Source organism: Ambystoma mexicanum, chromosome 9 (genome assembly GCF_040938575.1).
Source record: "Ambystoma mexicanum isolate Mex_15411 chromosome 9, UKY_AmexF1_1, whole genome shotgun sequence".
Classification (NCBI taxonomy): domain Eukaryota; kingdom Metazoa; phylum Chordata; class Amphibia; order Caudata; family Ambystomatidae; genus Ambystoma; species Ambystoma mexicanum.
In genome coordinates this window covers 1524416243-1524441577 of record NC_090931.1, presented here as the reverse complement: position 1 = coordinate 1524441577, position 25335 = coordinate 1524416243, and the positions used below count along the sequence as shown (strand labels likewise).

Here is a 25335-nt window from a genome sequence, read left to right as displayed (position 1 = left end):
CAGGGGTGCACAACTGATTTTGACAGAGGGCCGAAAGTACCTTACATGAGGGCTATAGTGGGCCGAAAAGTAAATGTGGGCGGGGTGGTAGGCGGGGCGTGGCAGGAGGCTTTTTAAACCCCCAATTTGTACTAAACACATGGAAAAAGAATGTTTTTGAGGGGTAACGATTTTTATTTGCATTTTAAACTTACATTTTGTACTACACATTTTCCATTGTTATCATTTATTTCTATTTAGTTATTGTATCTCGCCTGTTTAATTAACATATATATTTTATTGACCCTAGATACACTATGCCCCATGGCACCCTCACCCCCAACCAAACACTATGCCCCAGGGCCCCCTTACCCCCAACCAAACACTATCCCCATGGCCCCCTCACCCCAACCAAACATTATGCCCCATGGCCCCCTCACCCCCAACCAAACACTATGCCCCATGGCCCCCTCACCCTCAACCAAACACTATGCCCCATGTCCCCCTCACCCCCAACCAAACACTATGCCCCATGGCCCCCTCACCCTCAACCAAACACTATGCCCCATATGTCCCTCACCCCCAACCAAACACTATGCCCCATGGCCTCCTCACCCCCAACCAAACACTATGCCCCATGGCCTCCTCACCCCAACCAAACCCCCCACCCCATTGCCCCCTCACCCCCAACCAAACCCCCCAACTCAGCACACACACAAACATGCACCAATACAGACCGGAACCCCCACCCCCAACTCAGCACACACACAAACATGCACCCATAAAGACCCGAACCCCCACCCCCCAACCCCCCACCCCCCAACTCAGCACACACACTCTCAAGCATGCACCCATACAGACCCGAACCCCCCACCCCCCAACTCAGCACACACACAAGCATGCACCCATACAGACCCGAACCCCCCACCCCCAACTCAGCACACAAACATGCACCCATACAGACCCGAACCCCCCACCCCCACCTCCGCACACACACAAACATGCACCCATAAAGACCCGAACCCCCCACCCCCCCAACTCCAAACCCCCACCCCCAACTCAGCACACACACAAACATGCACCCATACAGACCCGAACCCCCCACCCCCCAAATCAGCACACACACAAACATGCACCCATAAAGACCCAAACCCCCCACCCCCCCAACTCCAAACCCCCCACCCCCAACTCAGCACACACTCAAGCATGCACCCATACAGACCCGAACCCCCACCCCCCAACTCAGCACACACACAAACATGCACCCATACAGACCCGAACCCCCACCCCCCAACTCAGCACACACACAAACATGCACCCATACAGACAAAAAAGACCCGAACCCCCCACCCCCCCAACTCCAAACCCCCCACCCCAACTCAGCACACACTCAAGCATGCACCCATACAGACCCGAACCCCCACCTCCCAACTCAGCACACACACAAACATGCACCCATACAGACCCGAACCCCCCACCCCCCAAATCAGCACACACACAAACATGCACCCATAAAGACCCGAACCCCCCAACCCCCCCAACTCCAAACCCCCACCCACAACTCAGCACACACACACTCAAGCATGCACCCATACAGACCCGAACCCCCCACCCCCCAGCTCAGCACACACACAAACATGCACCCATACAGACCCGAACCCCCCACCGCCCCAAATCAGCAAACTCTCAAACAAGCACCCATACAGACCCGAACCCCCACCCCCAACTCAGCACACACACACAAACATGCACCCATACAGACCCAAACCCCCACCCCCCAACTCAGCAAACACACACAAACATGCACCCATACAGACCCGAACCCCCCACCCCCCAAATCAGCACACACACAAACATGCACCCATAAAGACCCGAACCCCCCAAACCCCCCAACTCCAACCCCCCACCCACAACTCAGCACACAAAAAACATTCAAATCAAAACATTCATACACATCCGACACACATCCGACACGCCCCACCCCCGCATCTCAACATACACACAAAATACATTCAAATACAAACGTTCACACACCCCCCCACATCTCAACATACACACAAAATACATTCAAATACAAACATTCACACACACCCCCACATCTCAACATAAACACAAAATACATTCAAATACAAACATTCATACACATCCGACACACCCCCCACCCCCGCATCTCAGCATACACACAAAATACATTCAAATACAAACATTCATACACATCCGACACCCCCCCCACCCCCGCATCTCAACATACACACAAAATACATTCATACACAAACATTCATACACATCCGGCACACCCCCCCACCCCCGCATCTCAACATACACACAAAATACATTCAAACACAAACATTCATACACATCCGACACATCCCCCCACCCCCGCATCTCAACATACACACAAAATACATTCAAATACAAACATTCATACACATCCGACACACACCCCACCCCTGCATCTCAACATACACTCAAAATACATTCAAATACAAACATTCATACACATCCGACACCCCCCTACACACACACACACACACACACACACACACAACACACACACACACACACACAGGAAGGCAGGTAAGCGGTAGGTAAGCTGGAACGCTGGAATCGTACTACGGCTGGCGTGGTCCAAGGCTGAAATGCCTTCCGGCATCAAGCTTTATGGACCACGCCAGCCGTAGTGCTGGCCCTCCATTGGTGCAGCACACACGCATTACGTGGCTCGTAGGAGCGACGTGGTGCGTGTGTGTGCTGAGCCAATGAGGGCCATTGTTTTCACTGGCCCGGAAGACAACAAAGACTTTCCTAATGGAGGGTGGCCGCGGGCCGCCCTCCATTAGGAAAGTCTTTGTGCCTCGCGGGCCGGTCAAAAGGGCATGGCAGGCCACAACTGGCCCGCGGGCCGTATGTTGTGCACCCATGCTTTACGTACTGGTTGGTCACATGACATACATGAAACACCTCCATCCAATCCTGGCTTTCCAGTTAACAGCTGTTGGCTTTCTCGGATGTGTTCTGCTTTCCCCATAGGTGTGGGCCTAGAAATCATGAACTACAAAAACAACAACTGGCAAATTGACCACTATTTTTCCACCACTACATACTTACCATGCATGGTGGCTGTCAAACAGACACATACATTCTCTGCGTTGTTTGTTTCTTCGCATTTTTGTACCGATTACACATGTCAACGTGCCCCCTCCTTTAGCGATATTGATTCGGGAAATGGCATCATTATAAATGCCTAGTTGGCTGTGGGGGGCACATGAATATATTGGGAGGGGTATTGAGTGACCGATATTGTATACCCCTCTTTGGGGGATGCCTTTACCCCGCCCATATATTGCCCGCATGTTTGTTACCTTTTATTAAATCCAAGCGGACTGTGGTCGATGGATGTTACCTGGGTGAGTTGGGTTTGGCAATACTTGCACAAACACGCTAGTGTATCACGAGCAATGACATTGCTGCACTCAGACCTTTTTAGACGTTAGATGCCCAGGGTATGGGACAACCAGCCGACATGTGTGGACTATGCCAGTTCCATCCAGCTCCGACAATGAGGCTCTCTTTCGGGGCGGATATGCGACAGAGGGCGGTACGCCCCTCGCCTCAGGAGGACAAGACTGAAAGTACATGTGATATCTTCAACAGGAAGTACTATCTCATGGGGTATGTATAGAAAATGATAGGAATAGATAGTGTTCTACACCTTGGTAACAAGGGGGTCTATTGTTTTGTGAGGTGGGAAGTGATGCGCCCATTGGCCTATAGAGATTGCGAGTCAAGGGTCTGGAGGAGTATGAGGGGAGCTGAATCTGGGCAGAACAGGTAAAACGAGTGTATGGGCTCTGGGTGTGATGCTGTCCGCTCTCTTTCGCAAGAGGTGGAATAAAACCTTGTCTGTTCAACACCTGAACCTTAAATTGACTGGTCTTCTGTCTTGTTAATATACATTCCACTATACGTGTATATAGACTGAATGTGCTGCTCACGGCTCACATGTGACATTGTATTGCTTGAGCTATCTGTAGTATTTGCAGGTCAGGGTATGGAGCACAATTAAACAATGCAAATCAAAGGGAGCTCTGGGAGTCTCTCTACCAGCACGAACACAGCCCATTGACCTGAGGTGGTTGTGTATCATGAGGGACTCCTTTCTTTCACTGCTCCATTCACTATGCCCTCCCACTTCCCTTTCACTCCCCAGTGCTCTTCTCTTTTACTCTGTCTGCTTTCTAACTCGCAGTCCTTTTTTCACCTTCTCTGTTCATCCATCTCTGTCTCTCTCTGGGTTTCCATTTTTGGTGCCAGTTGTAAAGACTAAATTATTAATAGCATTTTAATGGCAATCAAGATGTTCTACAATATGAATTTTCAGTTTTTGAAGCATGGATCCAGCTCTTGCAGCAGTTACTCACAAGTCGTGCTTCCATGCTTTTGGGATACACATCTGGCCAGCTGCTACTAGGTATGCGTGCAATTAGTGGATAGTAGTAGGAGTATCATTTGTCATTTGAGAGGGGTTTTATAGATCGCTCTAATACCCATAGGTCTCTCAGAACTGGAGACTTAAAGAAACGCATGTCAATATGTCCATTTGGAGTGGAAAAGCTAAGTACTGAAGGCCTTCTGAAAAGGAAAGTGGTTCTTGATATTCTGATGGCAAAAGGAAGAGACATCCAAATATGGGGAGGGGCGCCTCCCATTCCCTCCCGGGCAAAGCTGGGAATCTGGAGCACAAAGAAAGTTCTGGAACATAGAGGGCAGGATGGAATGTAGTTCTTCAATTTATCAATCTGACTGTTGCTTATTCCAACAAGACTTAGACAAGGCCATTGGCAAAGTGGCCAATCACGATTTTATGTATAAAGACTTTTTGAAGCACAGATAAGCTTTTTTCAAATGTAAGTAAGAATAGTCTGCTGACAGTGTCATACACTTGTTACTGTTCTTCCCCATGGACCACTCTACATGTCCTTTGATGCCAGTTCATCTACATTTCAGGGTGATCACAGAGGGATTTATCCATAACTCCCCCAGATGTACCCGGTGTAAGTGATCCCTTTGGTTCCTGAGCAGATCTAGCAGGGCTTCCCTACATTTAATCAAAAGTGGATTGCTGGTCCAAATGCGTACCCAGTAGAGCACTGGTTTCATTTGGATATGAACGCCAAAAGATGGTAGCCCATGTTCTAGATGTAGTGGGATATTTAGCATGCTGGGGGAATAACTGTGAACAGCTTTTTATAACATTTTTCAATCACGCTCAGTCTAGAGATGTTTCAGTGCCACCACAATTCTGCACCGTACATCACCACTGGTGGGTGGGGTCTGCATTTGATAGATTATTAATGCTGAGAGGAGAATATTTTTACCGTAAGATTTGGAATAGGTCACAATTGCACTGCTCCTTTTCCTTAGGATCAGGTTGGCTTTATCAATATGGTTTTGATAATTCATGTTTCATCCAAACCTGATTCCGAGGTAATCAAAGAAAGGGACTGTGATGCTGGAAATGCATTGGAGGGACAGGCCCTCCCTGTCCGTGCCCTGTACTCCTTTTGCATGTGTGTTCTATGTTGTTTTCTGCACATCAAATCGGTTCCTTCAGTTTTCTAATGATGAAGAAGATGGGGTGTTCCCTGCCTTTCTCATCCAGCTGGCTTAGAACTGCACCTATACCTGTATTGGAAACATCTGTGTCAGCAGGTGTCTGCAGGGGAAGCCAATGGCCAGTCGTAAACCATCACCAACCACCAAAGTAAGTGTGGCATGGGTGGGGAGTAGAGCAATTACTCTACTACAGATAGTCCTGCCACTCTACATTAACCTACCCCTGAACTGTGAATGCTAGCAAGTGCCGCACTTAGATGGAGTTGTAGATGTCAGCATGCGCCACACCTAAATGTAATTGTAAACATTAGCCTGTGTCGCATCTATATAGAATTGTGAATGTTAGTTAGTACCACATTTAGATAGGATTGTGCATGTTAGCAAGTACCACATTTAGATAGAACTGAGAACATTAGCCTCCGTCGCTTCTAGATAGAATTGTGCATGTTAACTAGTACCACATTTAGATAGAATTGTGGAAATTAGCCTGCGCCGGACCCAGACAGAATTGTGAATGATAGCAAATATCACATTTAGTTAGAATTGTGAACATTAGCCTGTGTCACATCTAGATAGAATTGTGAATGTTAGCCAGTAAAACATATAGATAGAACTGTGCATGTTACCAAATGCCACACCTAGATGTAATCGTGAACATTGGGCGGCGTTGCTTCTAGATAGAATTGTGCATGCTAGCAAATACCACATTTAGATTGAATTGTGAACATTAGCCATGCACAGAATTGTGAATGATGGCAAGTGCCACACTTGGATAGAGTAGTGAATGTTGGCCTGCATCATATTTAGACAGGATTGTGAACAGAGGCCAGTGCCACATCTAGATAGAATAGTAAATACTAGCCATTGCAACATATAGACTGCGTTGGGAATATTACCAATGCCACATGTTAGCATGTCCCACACCAAGATGGAATATTAGACATTGGCATGCGTCGCATCTACATAGGATTGTGAATGTCGGCATGGGCCACACTTGGACGATAGTGTGCATGAAAGCATGTGCCGCACTTGGATGGGATTGTGGATGGTGGTAGATGCCACACCTGGATTGGGCTGTGAATGTTAGCATGTGCCACACCTCGACAGAGGTGTGGATGTTAGCAGGTCCCACACTAGGTTGGAAATGTGAATGTTAGCTATGCCAATTAACCAATCCACTAACAACTTTATCCCGGCAAACACCTCTCAAACTCTAATCAAACACAACCACAAACCTATAAATACAACAATCTGCACAAACTTCACTACACTGCAACAACAAAACAAACCACACATAGACTCGCACAACAGTACATGGCGGCTACTGACCAGAAAACACCGCAAGTCCAGACAAAGGTGTTAACTGGGGTGAGACTGCCAACAGCACATCACTGCTCTCTTGCACTTTTCCAGCTTATTCCCACTAACTCACCCCCCTTTCCTGTTTTTTTCAGATCCGCCAGAGCTCCAGGGGAAAACTGGCGGTTCAAATATCGTTTAACATTAACATTAACACAGGAGTCCATGTGGGACTCCTGGCAGTGCAGCTCTTCCTCTTTTTGGTTGTGGTGAACAGACCCTTGGGATACCCTTATGGCACCCATCGGTGAGGATACAACCCTGTACCCCTAGTGTATGTTTTTGGGCACCTGTGTGTGGCCACAGAGCAGGGTATGGGCTGGTGGCAGATTCATGCTGAATTTGACAGGTGCTCTGAGTATCCTCCATATCGGTATATCCATGCCCTGTCATAGGAATCAGTTGATTCCTGATAGACGAGATAGCCCCTGTGGCCTCTTGTTTTCTATTATCTGTTACGTTGTTTTCCCAAAGTCCTGGGAAGCCCTGCCTCTGTCCATTCCCCTGACTGGCTGTTGGGTGGAAGTTCCATATGTGGTATTGTGGGGAAGACCAGACCCGACTGGCTGCAGTTTCCCCAATGACTGTATGTTGTGGGTACACCTTCCTTGGGGTGGGACCTGGGTGAATGGAGTGTGTAACCAATATACATTTCATGTTATGGGTGTCTGGTTTCTGGTGTGTAACACAATGAATGAGACAGCCCTGGCACAAACCTGGTATGAATACAGTGTAGTGTGCTGAAAGGCTGGGTGTTTGTCCCAATCCACATTCCTTGTTGTGAGTGTCTGGATGGAAGTGAATGGCCTAAATGCACCGTGAGCCTGATTGGCTGCCTGTCTGAATGTCCTTCAGAATGATTGGCTGCCTGAGCTTGGCTCAGCAGTGTGAATGAGAGACAGAACAGTATATCTGGGGACCTCTCACTGATGGAAATTGTCCAGAAGCTGAAGTTGAAACTTGATGCTTAACCTTGAAGCCCAGCTGGAAGAAGAAGGCTTTGCTGCTGCTGTCCTTCGACACAATCTGAAAGCTGTCGTGTCTCCAAGAACTGATCCAACAGAGGACCTGGTTAGGAGACCTTTTTCTGAGCTACAAGAGACCATCGTGCACAGCTAACCTTCACCAAGGCTGCCTGGAAGTCAGTTCTCGAAAGGCTGCCGACCGGAGATGGGGACTGCTGAGGAATCTGAAGTAAAGCGCCAGGACATCGACTACCATCACCGCCAATGACCGCCCCTGTCGACCGAGGTTCGGAGGACCACTGTAACCTCATCGACCGGAGCCACAACATTCCATTGCCTAAGACACTTTGAAATCAAGGACTCCCTTGCAGCCTCGTCGACCACTTTGTCCTGCCAGAGAAAGTCAAGGTCTCTAACGAACCAAGGAGAATCCGTCAGTGGGTTTCCCGCCACCCGAAGTCCACAAACATGCCGATGAAGATCCGAAAGCCAGCCGTGGTCGATTCCCAATTACCAACGCCAATGCCGACGACCCGAAGCCCTTGCTGGGCTACGTTCTTCATTGACTCTACTTTGCGGCAATGAACTCCCGTCATTGAGGTGCACTGCACGCCAAGTCAACGCAGGACATCCACGAACGATCATCAACAAGCACCGCAAAAACCAAAGTTACTGTCCCGACGATGGTGTTCACATTTTCTTCATGGCATCTCGCCGACAGTGGCTCCTGCTTTAAAGGGATTTTGTTCACGAGGAATCTGTTGCCGAGCCGTAGATAAAGCTCTGCTAAACAAGGTACATCAGGTAGTGGAACATTATTAGGAGGAAACACGACTATTTTAAACATACATGGCCTGGGCTTGTCAATATACTTTATTTACAGGTTGCCCGGGTGGGGGGATCGTCACACAGAACTGTGTCAGGGTAACTGGACAAAGTATTCTGCCATTTGTTTAACACAACTTGATTTCATCCCCATATCCCTATTGTTGATTCACTTTACTATTTGATTTGTATGCCATTGAGACTGTCAGTAGTTGGTGCATTTTAATGGAGTCAAGAGTTAAATGTGGTACCAGATAGACATTTTACATTTATCATATTGTATTTCCAAAGCTGTGTTATTGATTTTGTATATATTCTGAACCTTATTTATATAAAGAACTATGTTATCACTAACATAGTGTGTGGACATTGCTTTGTTGGGGGCTTGGGGACTACACTGTACTTAAGAACTAGCCTGCATCACCTCCTGAGAGCATAAGCCTTGATTGCTTGTCCATTGCTACCACATAGAGAACGCGTTGCCCCTGCGCTATCCTTCCTCCCCAGAGGAACACATTAAACAAAGTGGAGGCTAGAATACACCCTTGTCTCACACCCTTACTGTCATGATCTCTGCTTCCAAAAGGTCAGGGTTTTCCCAACTCCCTTGGAAGCAGATCCATACCCAGGTTCCGAGTGCCAACCAGTCCCAATTGGGACCTTTTGGACCCAGTCCTGGCGCCAGTGGCACCAGGCTCATAAATATGCCCAGTCCCAGCGCTGGAAGCGCCGGGCTCATAATGCTTGGGTGGACTTACCTGCAGCAGACCATGCTGCTTACTTGCCTGCCAGTTGAGCCTCTGATCCTCTTCTGTTTGGAACTACTTTTCCTGTTGGGTGGGGCAGGAGCCACTCCCTAGGTTCAGAACACTGGAACTCTTCTGGAAAGCAGGAACTCTTTTCTTACCTAGGCGTGGCTGTGGAAGGAGACACCTAAGCACTACAGGAGGCTATTTAAACCACACCCGATGGATGAATCTTGCTTTGCGTTGTTCTGCATCCTCTGCAGCAGAACGCTCATCGTGTCTTCTGCATCAGATCCTGGGCCTAAGGAAAAAGGCTTACCATCCTGAATCCAGTCTACAGCAACACCTATAAAGACAAGAAAGAACAGGTTAGCATTACGGTCTTCAGTGAAAGCTCTTCACTTACCTGGTCCATCGGCTGTCACCAACGCCTCGCACTGCATTCCGGCATCTGAAAGACAAAGGCTTACCTACTCTTCGTGCGCTCCGGAGGTCTTCACACTGCATTCCGGCATCTGAAAGACAAAAGCTTACCAACTCTTCGCACGCTCCGGAGGCCTTCGGCGCTGCATCCCGCATCTGAAAGACAAAACAAGGTGCGTTTAAAGACATTGGGGAACTTTAATACTCACGTGCCATTACTCCTTTCCACATCTAACCCAGTGGGTATTCCGGCACCCTGCAGCCGCTCCGAACTTGTACCTGCAAAATAAAAAGACAGTTAGAGCGCATCGTGAAGCAGGCAACAAGCGCTTACTTACGTGCTTCCAAGCACTTCTATTCATCACACGGGCTCCATCTTCAACTCACTTCAACCCGTCATCCGCCATCACCGGAACCCTGCAAAACAAGAGACATTATTACTAAAAACTTTAAAGACATTAGAATTACTCGAAACTTACCGTTCGTGCAGTAAACAACGGACAGCAGTCCTCTGAAGTCAAGAGGCCTGCTCCCCTTATCCAGTGAAGAAACTGGTTACAGCACCCTGCCCCGAGGCAGATGGAGAGCACGGCGTTCACTTACCTAAGACATCTTACCCTTCAAGTCAGACATACAGTGCACAGAGGTCCAGCCCAAAGAGCCAGCCGTGTGTTACATATCACCTTTGAAGATACGGTATACGCCCAGTCAAGACCGGCGCCTCTACGGGAATCAGGTGAGCGTTACACTTACCAATTACTGCATCAGTATCCACGCGATTTCAGATTTGAGTGCTGCAATTAGTTCATTTATTTGCTTCATTCAATTCTACTCTTACCAGGACTCCCTCTCCAGTTGGATTGAGGACACTGCTTGATGATTTTTGGTAAAAAAGGGAGCAAGACTAGAAGTGACCCTTTCATATGAACACCAAATGATATTAGGACCAGAATGTTGAGAGTTAGAAATAATTAAGAAAATGGGGATCAATTTATGAAAGATCAACAGAATAATATTCTTGAGGTCGCAGTCTTCCCATCTTAAACGCTTATTATTCATTGAGGGACGTAACATGTGGGGCCGCCTCAAACAATATACATCTGCCAGGTCTTTGCCTAGGGTTATATTCATGGGGTAGTGACCACTTCCACCTCTTTGGACAATTTCTAATGACTTTGCAGGCTTCCCGTTTCTTACACCAATTAGTATATAATCCGTATCGCTAAAGGTCCTGGCGTTATGATAAGTAGGTTCAGGTGGTATATCGCCATATAGTCACCCATTACATGCCCTAATACCCAAATTATTAAAAAGCTGGGCAGTCTGTAAGGCAAATTTATAGGGTTTCCTTAGCTTTGGTGGAGTTGGGGGAGGAGAGTCCCAAATAAAGACCTCCTCAATAGGAACAAACATTTCATGTAAGGGTTCACTGAAGGTTTAGATCTCCCACAATTAACAAAATTGTTATCACCCTCCCAATTGGCTACCAAGTTATGCAATGTCATCATACCATTTACGCCACAGGTCTGTTACCATTATAGATGCTGAATAGCAAAAAAGTATCAGCTCCTGGGATTTCAATAAATAGACCTTCTATATCTGGTGAACCTGTATCGATACATTTTACGTGAGCATTCAGTTTTACACTAACCCACATACATAGCCTCCGCTTGGCGATCCTGTCTTATGAGAGGGACAAACTGCGGAACTGTGAAACACATATTACCCTCCAAATATAGAGGGCTACAGGTCCATGTTTCCTGGAAACATATTAAGTCTAAAGATCTAATGAAATCAACCCAATCGAGGTCGTGCAGATGTTTGGGGAGGCCAGCTGTGTTCCAAGACACCAAACTCAGCTCCTGCATAAGATCCCTCTCTTGTGTTCATTCAATAGTATTAGAAAAAACTGGCAAGCAGGGAGGGGCATGTCACGCACTTATTCATACAATGTTGAAGGGTATCGGTTCTGGGTTGGGCAAGTGGGGAAGGGAATGCCAAACACTGATTCATGCAATGTTGAAGGTATTGGTTCTGGGTTGGGCAAGGGTTGTTAGCGGCTTCCTGATGGATTAAATCAACTGGGGATCGACCTCTCCTCTCAATGTGACGGCCTGCTGAAGGAATAGTGTGGAGGTCAATTGTTAGAAGCCCCTATGCAAGTTCCTCATCACAGAGAGTAATTGTGATATAATATTGGCCACCTTCCACTGGGGCATGTAAACTCCTAGCTTCAATAGCATCATCTCTCACAATTGGCAATCAGTGTTTCTGATGGAGTAGTCGATCGATACATTTATTGATGAGACTGTCTTTCCACTCCAGTTTTCCTGATACTTATTCCGTTACATTGGTCATGTATAATACCCCTCCACTATGGTTATAATCAGGAAGTATTAATAATAGGGGTGTATGTCTTTTCTAAACTTGGTATACAATCTCCCCAGGGCCGATAGCCAATCCCCACGGCAGTATGAGGCACATCATCTGAGGCTTTGGGGCCTTTTACCACTTAATTTTTAGGTGGAATATGGCCCATGTTTGGGGATGGATGGCTTTTAATGTGATTTTCAATCCCCTGGAAAATGGGATTCCGTTAGAAGCAGGCATTTCATTAGTCAGCAGTAAATGGGTAGCTACAGCGATCCTGGCTGGTGGCCGACCCACAGGTGCATTCATCAAAGTAGTTAGGTTTCACAGATCTTGCTTGATTATGGCAAACTCTTTTTTTAAAATAACCAATAGATTATCGGAAACCTCTTATTTCAGCCAGGAACATAAAGCAATTGGAATAAGCCCCCCACTGTGTGCTGAACGAGAGGGGTCTGGGACTTGATTTTCATTGTGTTCATTATGGTTCAAAATAGGGCTGGCAACAGTATTTTCTGGAATAGGGTCTGCTATGCCAGGTCACTGCTCCGTGACCAAATTAGTTAGTGGGTCAAAGCAATTGGAAATTACAATTCCTTCAGAAATAACAAAAGGGACCTGCAAGGAGACTTCCGCCTCTGATTGGTCAGTTGATAGTTGATTATTGGACAATCTCTGGACCCTATCTGGTGCAATGTATCTCAATTGGAAGGACATAATTACACCTCCGCTTGGGGTCATAATAGGATTGCAATCTTAGAATTATGTCATTGGGTTGTATCTTTACATGGTTTAGATTTAGAAAAAGATAATTTGGTTTGGTGGGTTTTCACAGATTTCTTGCATGTTGTCCCCTTTGGTGTTTCTGACTGCTTATCTGAAGAAGGGAGGTCTGATACAGGTGCTGCAGCTGCACCATTAATAGTGTCCAAGGGGCCCTCAATCTAATGTATTCATAGGTGTACCTCTGTTAAGGGTGCAACCAGGCAGGCCACTTTGTGTGAGCCACTGACAGGTGAAATGTGTGGTGAAACTTGATGATTCAACATCCTCTTTGAAGTAAAATGTAAAGAGTATCATAAAATATGGAACCTAGTCAGTGGGGCATGCCTGACTGACTTAAGGGGCAGCTTTAGTCTCTCCCCGTGCTGCTCCTAATGATGTCAAATCTTTAAATAAAAGCAGATGCACACCATAGGCCAGTCCCACATCATTAGAGATGGTAAAGATGTGATAAAATGATTGTACTGCAAATTCACACATATATTACAAGTTAAAAGTCACTTGTGATTGATGGAGCAGGTCTCAGATCACACTACAAATCTGTAGCTGGGTCAAGATGGCAAGAAGAATAGTTTTTAAAAAATGGACTTCAGAGTACTTTTAACGGGATGTATAGAAAACATACAGGCTCACAGGCTTGCAGCCCTTTGCAGGGTTGCGGACTGCCTCACCCTTGTTTCACTGAGGGCTTGATATGCAGTGTTCTTTGGAGCAGGGTGGATTGAGCCAACAGAACAGAAAAATGGCCACACGGGATCCTGTGGAGGCGGCAGACTGCCTTACCCCTGTCCCCGGGCTTCACCAATGGCTTGATATGCAGTGTTCTTTGGAGCAGGTTGGGCAAGGCCAACAGAACAGCAAAGCAGCAGGACGGGTTACAGTGGAGGTGGACTGCCTAACCCTTGTCCCCGGGCTTCGCCAAGGGCTCGATAGCTAGCGTCTTTGAAGCAGGGTAAGCGGGGCTAACAGAACAGGAAAGTGGCAGTGCCGGACACTGTTGAGGTGGCGGACGCCCGCAGACTGCCTTGCCCTTGGCCTCAAGCTTTGGCATGGGCTCGATATCCGGCCTCTAAATTTCTGAAGCAGTCGGGCAACATACTGAGCTATCATAATGGGAATGGTGCATGAACCATCCAGGTTATAAATAAACATTCTCTGTGTGGGTGCTTAACCTATGAATTATTTCTGTGCAACATATTTATAATATGCAACATTCACCCAAAGGGTATCCTGGCGCTGAGTGCTTGGACAACAGGAGAGCGCAGCAGGGCTGCTTATGCAGGAATTCCAAGATTCCCAGAAGATCAGATTATCATCAGGAAATGAACAGTGGTTGGATTGGAATTCCACTTTTTGGCCCCTATATCACCTCTAGCCGGTTCCATGTGTTAATTTCCCTGCAAAAATATTGCCATATTTTTGCGGCAATATTGACCCATGGACCCTGCGGGGGACACCCCCGCAACCCCTGCATTATTTAAAAATGTGCGGGGGACACCCCCGCAACCCCCGCTCCCATAAATTATCCCCCCCAATAATATCGCCTATGGCGAGACAAACATTTTTGGTGGGGATATTTTGTTGGGATACCCTCTAGCCTTCAGATGGAGCACTTGTGGACCTGTTAGAGATATACACGTTTCTCTTTGCAAAATATCTCTTGATTTTATTTACAATAAATAATGTACCGTTGTCATGGAAGTCCTTGTCCAACATGCACATGGCTTTCACCTATATGAATGAAGCTTCTCTATCTCTGTACACTAGTATAGTCAGTCTTGAGTATGGCACCTAGGATGCCTGCAAATATATGCATTCTGAGTTAAGCTCTTCTCACACTCTGTACACTGGTAGGGTTTCCCTCCAATGTGGGATCTCTGATAAGTCATTAGGTTTGATGCACAATTAAAGTGCTTACTACATGCTGCTCTTTTTCCCCACTTAGCAAGCCCCACCCATCTGGTGCCTTCTTGGTTGCAACACTTTTTCCCCTAGCTAAGGAGCCCTCCGGCCTCTTTTCCTTTGCAGATGGGAGCAAGTGCAAGTGGGTCTAGGTCACCTGACATAGGCCCCGCCCACCTGGTGCCTTCATGGTTGCTGCTCTTTTTCCCACTTAGCAAGTCCTGCCCACCTGGTGCCTTCCTGGTTGCCGCTCTTTTTTCCCTACTTAAGGAGCCATCCAGCCTCTTTTCATTTGCAGATTGGGAGAAGGTGCAAGTGGGTCTAGGTCACCTGGCCTAGGCCCGCCCACCTGGTGCCTTCCTGGGTGCTGCTCTTTGTTCCCTACTTAAGGAGCCCTCCGGTCTCTTTTCCTTTGCAGATGGGAGCAAGTGCAAGTGGGTCTAGGTCACCTGACATAGGCCCCACCCACCTGGTGCCTTCATGGTTGCTGCTCTTTTTCCCACTTAGCAAGCCCTGCCCACCTGGTGCCTTCCTGGTTGCCGCTCTTTTTTCCCTACTTAAGGAGCCATCCAGCCTCTTTTCATTTGCAGATTGGGAGCAGGTGCAAGTGGGTCTAGGTCACCTGGCCTAGGCCCGCCCACCTGGTGCCTTCCTGGGTGCTGTTCTTTGTTCCCTACTTAAGGAGCCCTCCGGCCTCTTTTCCTTTGCAGATGGGAGCAAGTGCAAGTGGGTCTAGGTCACCTGACATAGGCCCCGCCCACCTGGTGCCTTCATGGTTGCTGCTCTTTTTCCCACTTAGCAAGCCCTGCCCACCTGGTGCCTTCCTGGTTGCCGCTCTTTTTTCCCTACTTAAGGAGCCATCCAGCCTCTTTTCATTTGCAGATTGGGAGCAGGTGCAAGTGGGTCTAGGTAACCTGGCCTAGGCCCGCCCACCTGGTGCCTTCCTGGTTGCTGCTCTTTGTTCCCTACTTAAGGAGCCCTCTGGCCTCTTTTCCTTTGCAGATGGGGAGCAGGTGCAAGTGGGTCTAGGTCACCTGGCCTAAGCCCCGCCCACCTTCATAGCCTTGCCTCTTTCTTTCTGCTCTTAACTCTTAGATCAAGGCCGTCTCTCGCCTGGGCGTCCAAAGCAAACGGCAGTTGAAGAAAAGGGCAATTCCTGTTTGTGCCTGTTTGGACAAGGAGGACTCAGGGCCCAAACTCTTGCTTACACAGCACGTAAGCATGCACCAACATGTGTTTACTCCCTCTGTCCCCACAGGCCATCCACACCCCCACTGCTGCCCCCGTGATGTTCCCTTGCGCCCCCCTTCTCCCACACAAGTGTTGCCTGTTTTGCCTGATTCTTCTACCCTGCTACCCCACCTCCAGCCTACTTCCGCAGGAGTCTGTCCTGATACATTCTGGTTTCACCATCACTGTCTTGTTGCCAGTGCTGGATTTGACTTTTATTGACTTCGTTGATTCACGGTGCGTCACCCTTTCTCAACTCTCATGCTGGACTTCCTTTGCATCTTGTACTCACGTTGGCCCTGAATCATGCTGTTTTTTTTTTGTTGTTTTTTTAAAATATTTGTAAAGCGCACGGTCGCCCAGAGGCATCATGGCGCTGGTAGGGAAGCTGCGAGCTCAACAAGGACAGACGCGTTAGAACAGGGTGGTCTTCAGGGCTTTCCGGAAAGCTGTTCTCATCTTCATCTTGTATCCTGGCTTGCAACATGATGTGTTACTACTGAGATCTGCAATTGTTTTCGCTCTCCCCTCCTACTTCTCCACTCTTTGTGACTGCTTACTCTCTGTTCTCTCCTCCTCTCCCTTTTCCTATCTCCTCCCCTCCTCCCCTTACATTCTTCTATGCACTTACTCTATCCGAACTGTCCCTGGACCTAGTATGATAGCAACCTTGTCTCTCTCCTCCCCCCTACACTTGCTTGAACCCCCCAGCTCTATCTGAAATGTCATCAGGCCTAGTACGATAGTCACTTGTTTTGTCCCTCCTCTCCCTTTCTGCACCCCTCTCCCTCGCCTTTTGTTTTCTCTGGCTCTACTAGAAATGTTGTCAGGCCTAGTACGGTAGTTGCCTATCTGTTTCCATTTCCTTCTCACTCTCTCCCTCCCTTCCTTATCTAGGTCTTCATCAGGCCGAGTATGATAGTTAACTTCACTGTTAATGGCCTGTAAGAATGTCATTGGACCTCATTACAAGTTTGGCGGTAGCCTTGCCAGTAAAACCGACAAGCTGCCACCAAACTTACGAATTTTTCTGGCACCTGGCAATGGGGAAATGCAGGGCCATTACAACCCTGGCAGACCCTGTATTTCCCCATTGCCAGGCGCCGGAATGCATTGCTCCCCATTCCCATTGAGCCCCATAGGGCTCAATGGGAATGGGGAAGCCGGATGCACCGGCACCATTCGTGAATGGTGCCGGTGCATCCGACATGCTCTGCTCGCGGGTGCCGGTACTCCCGCCGAATGAGACCTAGAGGGCGAAAAGGCACCTGCAAGCAGAACTCGTAGTTTGCCGGTCCGGTAATTACGGTACTGGCAAGCTTACTGGTACCGTAATTACCGGACCGGCAAACTTGTAATGAGACCCATTTTATTTTCCCTTGTTCCCTCCCTTGCCTTGGAGCGCATTGAAACACATTGTGTATAGGAGCTATATAAAAAAACTATCATACCACATCACTATCATATCCTGTACACCCATAGGGCTTCACCCCAGTATGTATTGTTTGATCGTTGTTCATGGCTGAGAAGTCATAGATGCTTTTCTTGCACTCTGTGCACTCATACGGCTTCTCTCCTGTATGGATCCTCTGATGCTGGCTCAGACTCGATCTATGAGTGAAGTTCTTCACACATTCTGAACACTGGTATGGTCGCTTCCCAGTATGTACCTTTGTATGGCTAGTCAGAGTTAATTGGCGAGTGAAGCTCCGCTCACACTCCGTACACTATTAGGGTTTCAGTCCAGTGTGGGATCTCTTATGTCGTCAGGTTTGAGGCATGATAAAAGTGCTTACCACATTCTACACACCCACAGGGCTTCTGACCTGTATGGATCCTTTAATGTTCTCTCAGATTTCAACGGTCACTGAAGCTGTTCTTGCACTCATAGGGATTCCCTCCTCTATGGATTCTTCGATGCTTGCTCAGGGCGTAGGGGTCACTGAAGATTTGCTTACATTCTGCGCATTGATAGGGCTTGCCCGGGAATGGACCCTTTGATGCGTGCACAGACTTAAGCTCTGAGTGTGGATTTTCTCACACTGTTTACACTTGTAGGGTTTCCCTCCAGTGTGGGATCTCTGAGGTGTCGTAGGCTTGATGCAAGATTAAAGTGCTTACCATATTATGCACACCCATAGGGCTTCCCTCCTGTATGGATCCTTTGATGGCTGTTCAGGGCTGAGGGGTCACTGAAGCTTGTCTTGCATTCTGTGCATTGATAGGGCTTCTCTCCTGTATGAATCATTTGATGCAGGTGCATATGTGATCTCTGAGTGAAGCTTTTCACACACTCTGTACACTGGTATGGTCGCCCCCCAGTATGGATCCTCTGATGCTGCTGCATATATGAGCTCTGAGTGAAGCTTTTCACACACTCTGTACATTGGTATGGTTGCCCCCAGTATGGATCTTCTGATGCTGCTGCAGATATGAGCTCTGAGTGAAGCTTTTCACACACTCTGTACACTGGTAGGGTCGCCCCCGAGTATGGATCCTCTGATGCTGCAGGAGATGTGAGCACTTAGTGTAGCTCTTCTCACACTCTGAGCACTGGTAGGGCTTCTCTCCTGTATGGATCCTTTGATGACTGCTCAGATTGGAGGGGCTACTGAAGCTTTTCTTGCATTCTGTGCATTGATAGGGCTTTTCTCCTGTATGAATCCTTTGATGAATTTGCAGATGTGAGCTCAGAGTGAAGCTTTTCTCACACTCTGTACACTGGTAGGGTCGCTCCCCAGTATGGATCCGGTGATGCTGCTGCAGATGTGAGCTCAGAGTAAAACTTTTCTCACACTCTGTACACTGGTATGGTCGCACTCCAGTATGGATCCTCTGATGCTGCTGCAGATGTGAGCTCAGAGTAAAGCTTTTCTCACATTCCGTACACTGGTATGGTCGCTCCCCAGTATGGATCCTTTGATGCATGTGCAGATGTGAGCTCTGAGTGAAGCTTTTCCCACACTCTGAGCACTGGTAGGGTCGCTCCCCAGTATGGATCTTCTGATGCTGGTGCAGATTTGATCTCCGTGTAAAGCTTTTCCCACACTCGGAGCACTGGTATGGTCTCACCCCAGTATGCATCCTCTGATGCTGCTGCACATTTGAGCTATAAGTGAATTTTTTCTCACACTCTGACCACTTGACAGATCTTTCCCCTGTGTGGGATCTCTGATGTATTCTCAGCTTTGATGTCGGATTAAAGTGCATATCACATTCCGTGCACTCATAGGACCTCTCCCCAGCATGCATCCTCTGATGGCTGCTTGTTCTCTGTTGAAAGACGCAGAGGTACCCTTTATTATTTTTATAATTTTTTACCATTTAGTTTATGCACCAGAGTAGTACAATTAAAAGGTCAAGCCACTGTTAATTATAAACAGACACTCTAAAGCAATCCGAGAAGGGGAAAGCAGAAAGAAATGAAAATAAGAGAAACAGAGAGAAATCTAAAGTAATGAAGTAAGGGAAAAAAAAGAGAAAAAGAGAGATGGGAAATCTATACTTTAAAACACTGTGAAGGTGAACATAAGAATACATTCTATATTACATTATACTTCATGTTTAACCTTTTCACAAAACAAAATATAAAAACACTTCAGCTTAAAAAGTCCCTCTCTGCTTAAGGTCTCATTGATTTAAAACAATTTAAATATTTATTTGATAAACTTTGTTAATGCAAAGATCAGTTTAACATTATTCCCCCAGCACAAAGGATCCCACCATTCTGATGTGCTTCTAGAGGGTAATTCTTGTACAAACTCCCCCAAGAAGTGTGTTCTCAGTTTTGTTATTGCAGGGCAGTAGAGTGTCATATGTATCAGTGTTTGTTTGTGGGTTTTACAAAGTCTACATTTCTCTCAGCACGATTATGAGTTTTGAGGATCTCGTGTGTAGTAAATTCATCCTAAATCTCATAACAATGGCACAATGGGGGTCATTATGACCCTGGGGGTACCTGTGTCTGTACTACAGGCACGGCTACCGCTGAAATAAATGTTTTTCCGGCGCCCAGGAATGGGCAATTACCGGGTCATAATGGCCTTGCCGGACCCGGTAATCACCCATTCCTGGGCGCCTGAAAATATTCTTCCCCATTCCCATTTGAATCTGATAGGGCTCAATGGGAATGGGGAAACTGGATGCACCAACACCATTCGTGAATGGTGCCGGTGCATCCGACATGCTCTGCTCGTGGGTGCCGAACTCGTAATTTGCCGTTCCGGTAACTACGGTACCGGCAAGCTTACCGGTAACAAAGTTACCGGACCAGCAAACTTGTAATGAGGCCCAATGTTTCGGACTGGGACAAAGTAGGTATCTATGCAGTGTGTTCAAAGCCTTTGGTTCCTTGCCAAGATGTGCAAAGAGTTTAAACCTGGATTTGAGCGCTTCAGTAGAGATGCAATCCCACTCCCATATTTTATTTTTAGCTGCGTCCAGGTTGGACCACAGCAGTGCTTCATTGATGCCGGCCTCACACAGTATTGTGGCACAGCGCTCTCGCCAAAGTTCTATGACTCCATCCCACTTGTTCCCATTTTGTTTGGGTTTCAGTATCTTGAAACGCAGGGGAGTTTTCACGATCATTAGTGTTCGGTATAGCAATAGGGACTTCGAAGCCACTATGACGTATATTGAAAGGAGCCCTAGCTCATGTCTTATTATTGGTATTGGTATTCCTCTGGGCAGGTGGAGTACTTTTTTCCAGAACAAGTCTTCCAGCGTTGGCCAGATTGTCCATGGCAAGCATAACAAGGCTTCTGCTCTGTATGCTATAATGGGGATAACATGTTGCTTATAGAATTTCAGCTCCAGTACTAGTGAGAATTTACCAGACTTATTATGTATACTAAGTCCTTGTGTAGCCACATTTTTCATCTCTAGCATTCAGTTCCAATTTGCGTGGGTTGTCATCTAGGCTTCCCAGATATCTAGCCTTTTTTGGGATGTCCACCCTTTCGTTCCCCAGTAACCAGGTGAATAGATTACTTTCACCGCCCTTACGGTTTTCCAGAACCAATATCTTTGATATTGATGTATTTATTTTTAGACCGTTCTTGTTTACATAGATCTGAGGGTGCCTAGTTTTCTTTGCAGTCTGATCAGCGTTTGATCCAGAGCGACCAGATCGTCCGCATATAACATCCAGCCTACAAGCTCTCCATTGATTTTTGGTGGAAATGCACCGCTAGCCTCCATTGTTGCCGTTAGATCTGATATAAACAAGTTGAACAACTCTGGCGCGAGTGGGCAGCCCTGTTTCAGACCGCTTGCTGTGGGGATTTCTCTGGATAAAAGACCCTTCTGGGTTAATCTAATCTGGATAGATGTGTTTGAGTATAATGCTCTTATTGGTGCCAGAAGATCTTTCGGGAAATCCCACGCTATAATTTTGGTCCAGAGTGACTCTCGATCCATTCTATCGAATGATTTTGCAAATTCAATAAAAGCAATATACATTTTCTGTTGCTTTTGTATGGCTCTAACCTTAAGGATGTTCAACAGAAACAAATTCAGGCTACACCCCACTTACTGCACAAATCCTGTCTGTCTCACGTTGTAATACCCAGAATCCATTACCCAGCGCTTCAATCTAACCAGGATAAGGATTGCAAAAACCTTCCCCAAGACATCAAGAAGAGTGATAGCGTGATAGCTCTCTGGATCCATCCTATCCCCCTTCCTGAATATTGGTACTATCACTTCCGTTTTCCTTGAAACGGGCACCCTGCGCCTGATCATGATCTCCCCAAACAGATTCATGCAGAAGGATTCCCACTCTTCCGCTGGCTGGTTAAAGATTTAGATCGAGAGTCCATTTGGGCCCGGGGCTCTGGAGTTGCTGGCTCTTTTTATCAGCCCAAGTACTTTGTCCTTTGTTATATCCAGGTTCCACTCTACTTCTCCGATCTTGTACCTCTGATGGAGCTCCTTTGCCTCTGTCTTACCCAGTAAAGTTCCATAAAAAGCGACCGAAGCCTCCTCCCGGACAGCCATTCCTTGGAGTGCCGACTGTGAGCCAACCACCTCATTTAACACATGCCATAAGCTCCTAGTGTTGTTAGCTGCCATGATCCTCATGCTCTCCGCATCTTGCTGCAACAATTTCCTCTTGTTGGCTCCCATCCAGTTTGTATACTGCTTTATTCTTTTTTTTAAAAAAAATAAAGTGACACTTTCCACCGCCTCAGCTCCTCAATATTCTTCTGTCTCTATTAAATTCCTTTTTTTCCTTATAACTTCATGATTGTACTAGTGCCTTGGTTTAAAATGGGGTGTCAACCCTCCCACTTAGACCTCCCACTAATCCCTCAGCAGTGGCATGTAATCACAACCAATATTCTCGTTTTGCAGGGCTAACACATATCGATCATTGAGGGTGATCATTGTCATCTGATTTAGCCAGAGTCATCCTCTACCTTGGCTGACCTCAACTTCATGATCCCAGAGCTCTAACTTCCCACCTATGGGTAGACCCAGTATTAACTGTACTAAATCGTGATCTCTGTTCTCCATTGTCCATGTCTCCGGAGGATAGCTCAGGGGCAACGTGCTCGCCTTGGAAGCAAGGCGACAAGGAGCAACACAGGTTCGATCCCCAGGTCCATGCTTAGAAACCTCTGGGTATTAAGCGCTTTATAAATAACCTATCATATCATATCATATTATATTCATTGATTTTATCCATGCTATGTCATTGGCAGACGCAAATCAGTAGTCTACGATGCAATTTTGACTGTCCCTTCCCCTTGTAAAAGCTGCTGGTATGCCCCCCACCGTGTTATCGTTTAGCATATGGAAGTCTCATTTTTACAATTCCCTCAACCAGATTCCAGCATTAGTTTTTTATTCCCTTCCCCTTTGGTCCCCCAGTCCATATCTGCAGTTTGTGTAGTTACACCTATACAATTCATATTGAGGTCCCCACACAGGATTACTAAGGTTTCTTGCAGGCTCACCCTGAATCTATCAATCAATCTCTTTACCATACTAATAAAAAAAAAAAAATCTTTCCATGCTGTTTGGGTTCAAATGCCAATACAAATTATTGACTATCAAAGTATGGTCAGGGTTATCTCCTTGGGAATCTATTTCCAGCCAAGTTGTTGGCATGTAAGGGTTTGGATTTCTAGATTTTGTTATCTTCAGGCCCTGTCCCTTTTTTTACCAAAGTTAGTAAACCTGAGTACGGACTTCCTTTAACCCCCTCTTAGCCGGATTCACAAAGAGGTTGAAGCCCTCCACTATTGGTGCAGTCGAAAGCAGGTTTCCTGGAAACACAAAATGTCACATTATACAAGTTTTCCTTGATCAGAATTATGTAGATGCTTGTGTCTTCTTGTGTTCCAGGATCCTAATGTCACCAGTGCTCCTGTAGTGGCGCTAGAGCATTACTGGATTGTATTCGAATTTAGGCTCTTTGTCATCCATCCTCAGCTAATTTGCTCTGAAACGTTTTTTTTTTAGGGCTGTCTTTACTATTGTCCTCTCTAGCTCAACTTTCCGGTTAAAGGTGATCCTTAGGGGCAACTTATTCCCCAAACTGTCTTTATTTAGGGTTGGAGAGACTTTAGTTGCCCTGTCCTCCAGTTCTGCACAATCCTGTGATTTCCTGTGGTGGTGTTCTTTATCCACCACGTTGGTCATTAGTCTTGGGCTAGCCTTGACTGAATCTTCATCTTTTGACCAATCAGAGTTTCTACTCTCTCTTATGTCGAAACCCAGAGGCCATAAAGCCTCTGCCGAATCCAATAGGTGATGATAAATAATTTTAGATATTAAATACACGCAGACTTGTTCTAGTTTTTTGATTCTGGGAAACTCTTCTGATATTATGGGCCTCATTACACGGACGGCGGTAAGGGATTACCGGCACCAAAAAGGGCACTGGTGCCGGTAATCCCTTACCGCCGTACTACGAGGTCCCTCGGTGGGTCCCGTCCTTAACGTGTGGTCAGACCAAATGTTAAGGACGGGACCCGCTGAAGGACTACATTGCAAATAATGGTACTGCTAATAGCGGTACCGTTATTTGCTCCTTCCCCATTCCCACTGAGCCCTATGGGGGCAAAAATGTGAATGGGGAAGTGCCATGGTGAATGGGGAATTACCGCCCCCACACACCTTGGAATAGGGCGGTAATTCCGCCATTCACCATGGTGGACTCAGTAAAATACCGGCGGCAACCATGGCGCTAGTAGCGCCATGGTCACCGCCGTCCGTGTAATGAGGCCCTATGTCTCTTAAGTTGCTAGTGTGTTGGAAGAGTCTCAGTAGGTTTGTTCTGTTTAGTCTCAAACCATCACGTACTGTCAATATTCTATCCAGAAAGACCTTATAAAAAGCCAGCATGTTGTCAATTTTAGTTTTATATTAGTCATCTCTGTGTCTTTCTTGACATTCTGGGGTCTTTTTCTTATAGGTTCTCTTATATCTCAGATCCAATTGTTGATAGTTCCCGGATTTGTTTTTGTCATTCTCTCGCAAACTACTTTCTCAGATCTTCTCCCCTTGCAAGTGTTGTGTTTCAGTGATGTAAAGAAGTCTCTGTTTCCCACACAGGCTATCAATTTGTGTCTTCTTTCTTCTAAAGTCAAGAATTCACCTGCTGGGGTGTCCTTTATGGGTGGCAGTGTGTTCACGTTAGCTTCCTGGGTTTATGGTGAGTTTTCTTGGGTTGAATTTGTTTCCACCTCAGCTACGTTGGGAGCGGTTCGAGGCTCGTCGTTATCCTCTTCCGTTCCATAGACTGAGAGATCTAACAGGACCTCATCTTGAGGGGTCAACCCTCCCCTACTATTGTCAGATGGAGGGTCCTCCAAATCCTTTAGACTAGTTACTCCGTTCACCGATTGTTCCAGTGATTTATTTTTCTTTGGCTTTGGTTTCTCCGGTGCCTGTTCGGTCAGGTGAATCTTTAAGTTCCGGATGAAATATGGAGCTCCATTTAATCAGCAAGATTTCTTAGTTTGCAACTATTTTTGGTGTTGCTTAGATTGAACCCCATCTCTGTTTTTTGCCAGTTGTTTCCTCTTTTTTTTTAGGAATAGACGATTTCATAGTTAGTGTTATCTCTCTGTTCCTCGTTTTCACCAACTGGATCATCCTCCACTTCTATAAGGTCTACTTTGTAA

General features: G+C 46.7%; 1 pseudogene; it reads right to left on the bottom strand.

The window, feature by feature from the left end:
* Window positions 1-16291: 16291 nt before the first annotated feature.
* The window catches only part of LOC138489412 (zinc finger protein 420-like), a 76446-nt pseudogene continuing 67402 nt past the window's right edge, over window positions 16292-25335 (bottom strand).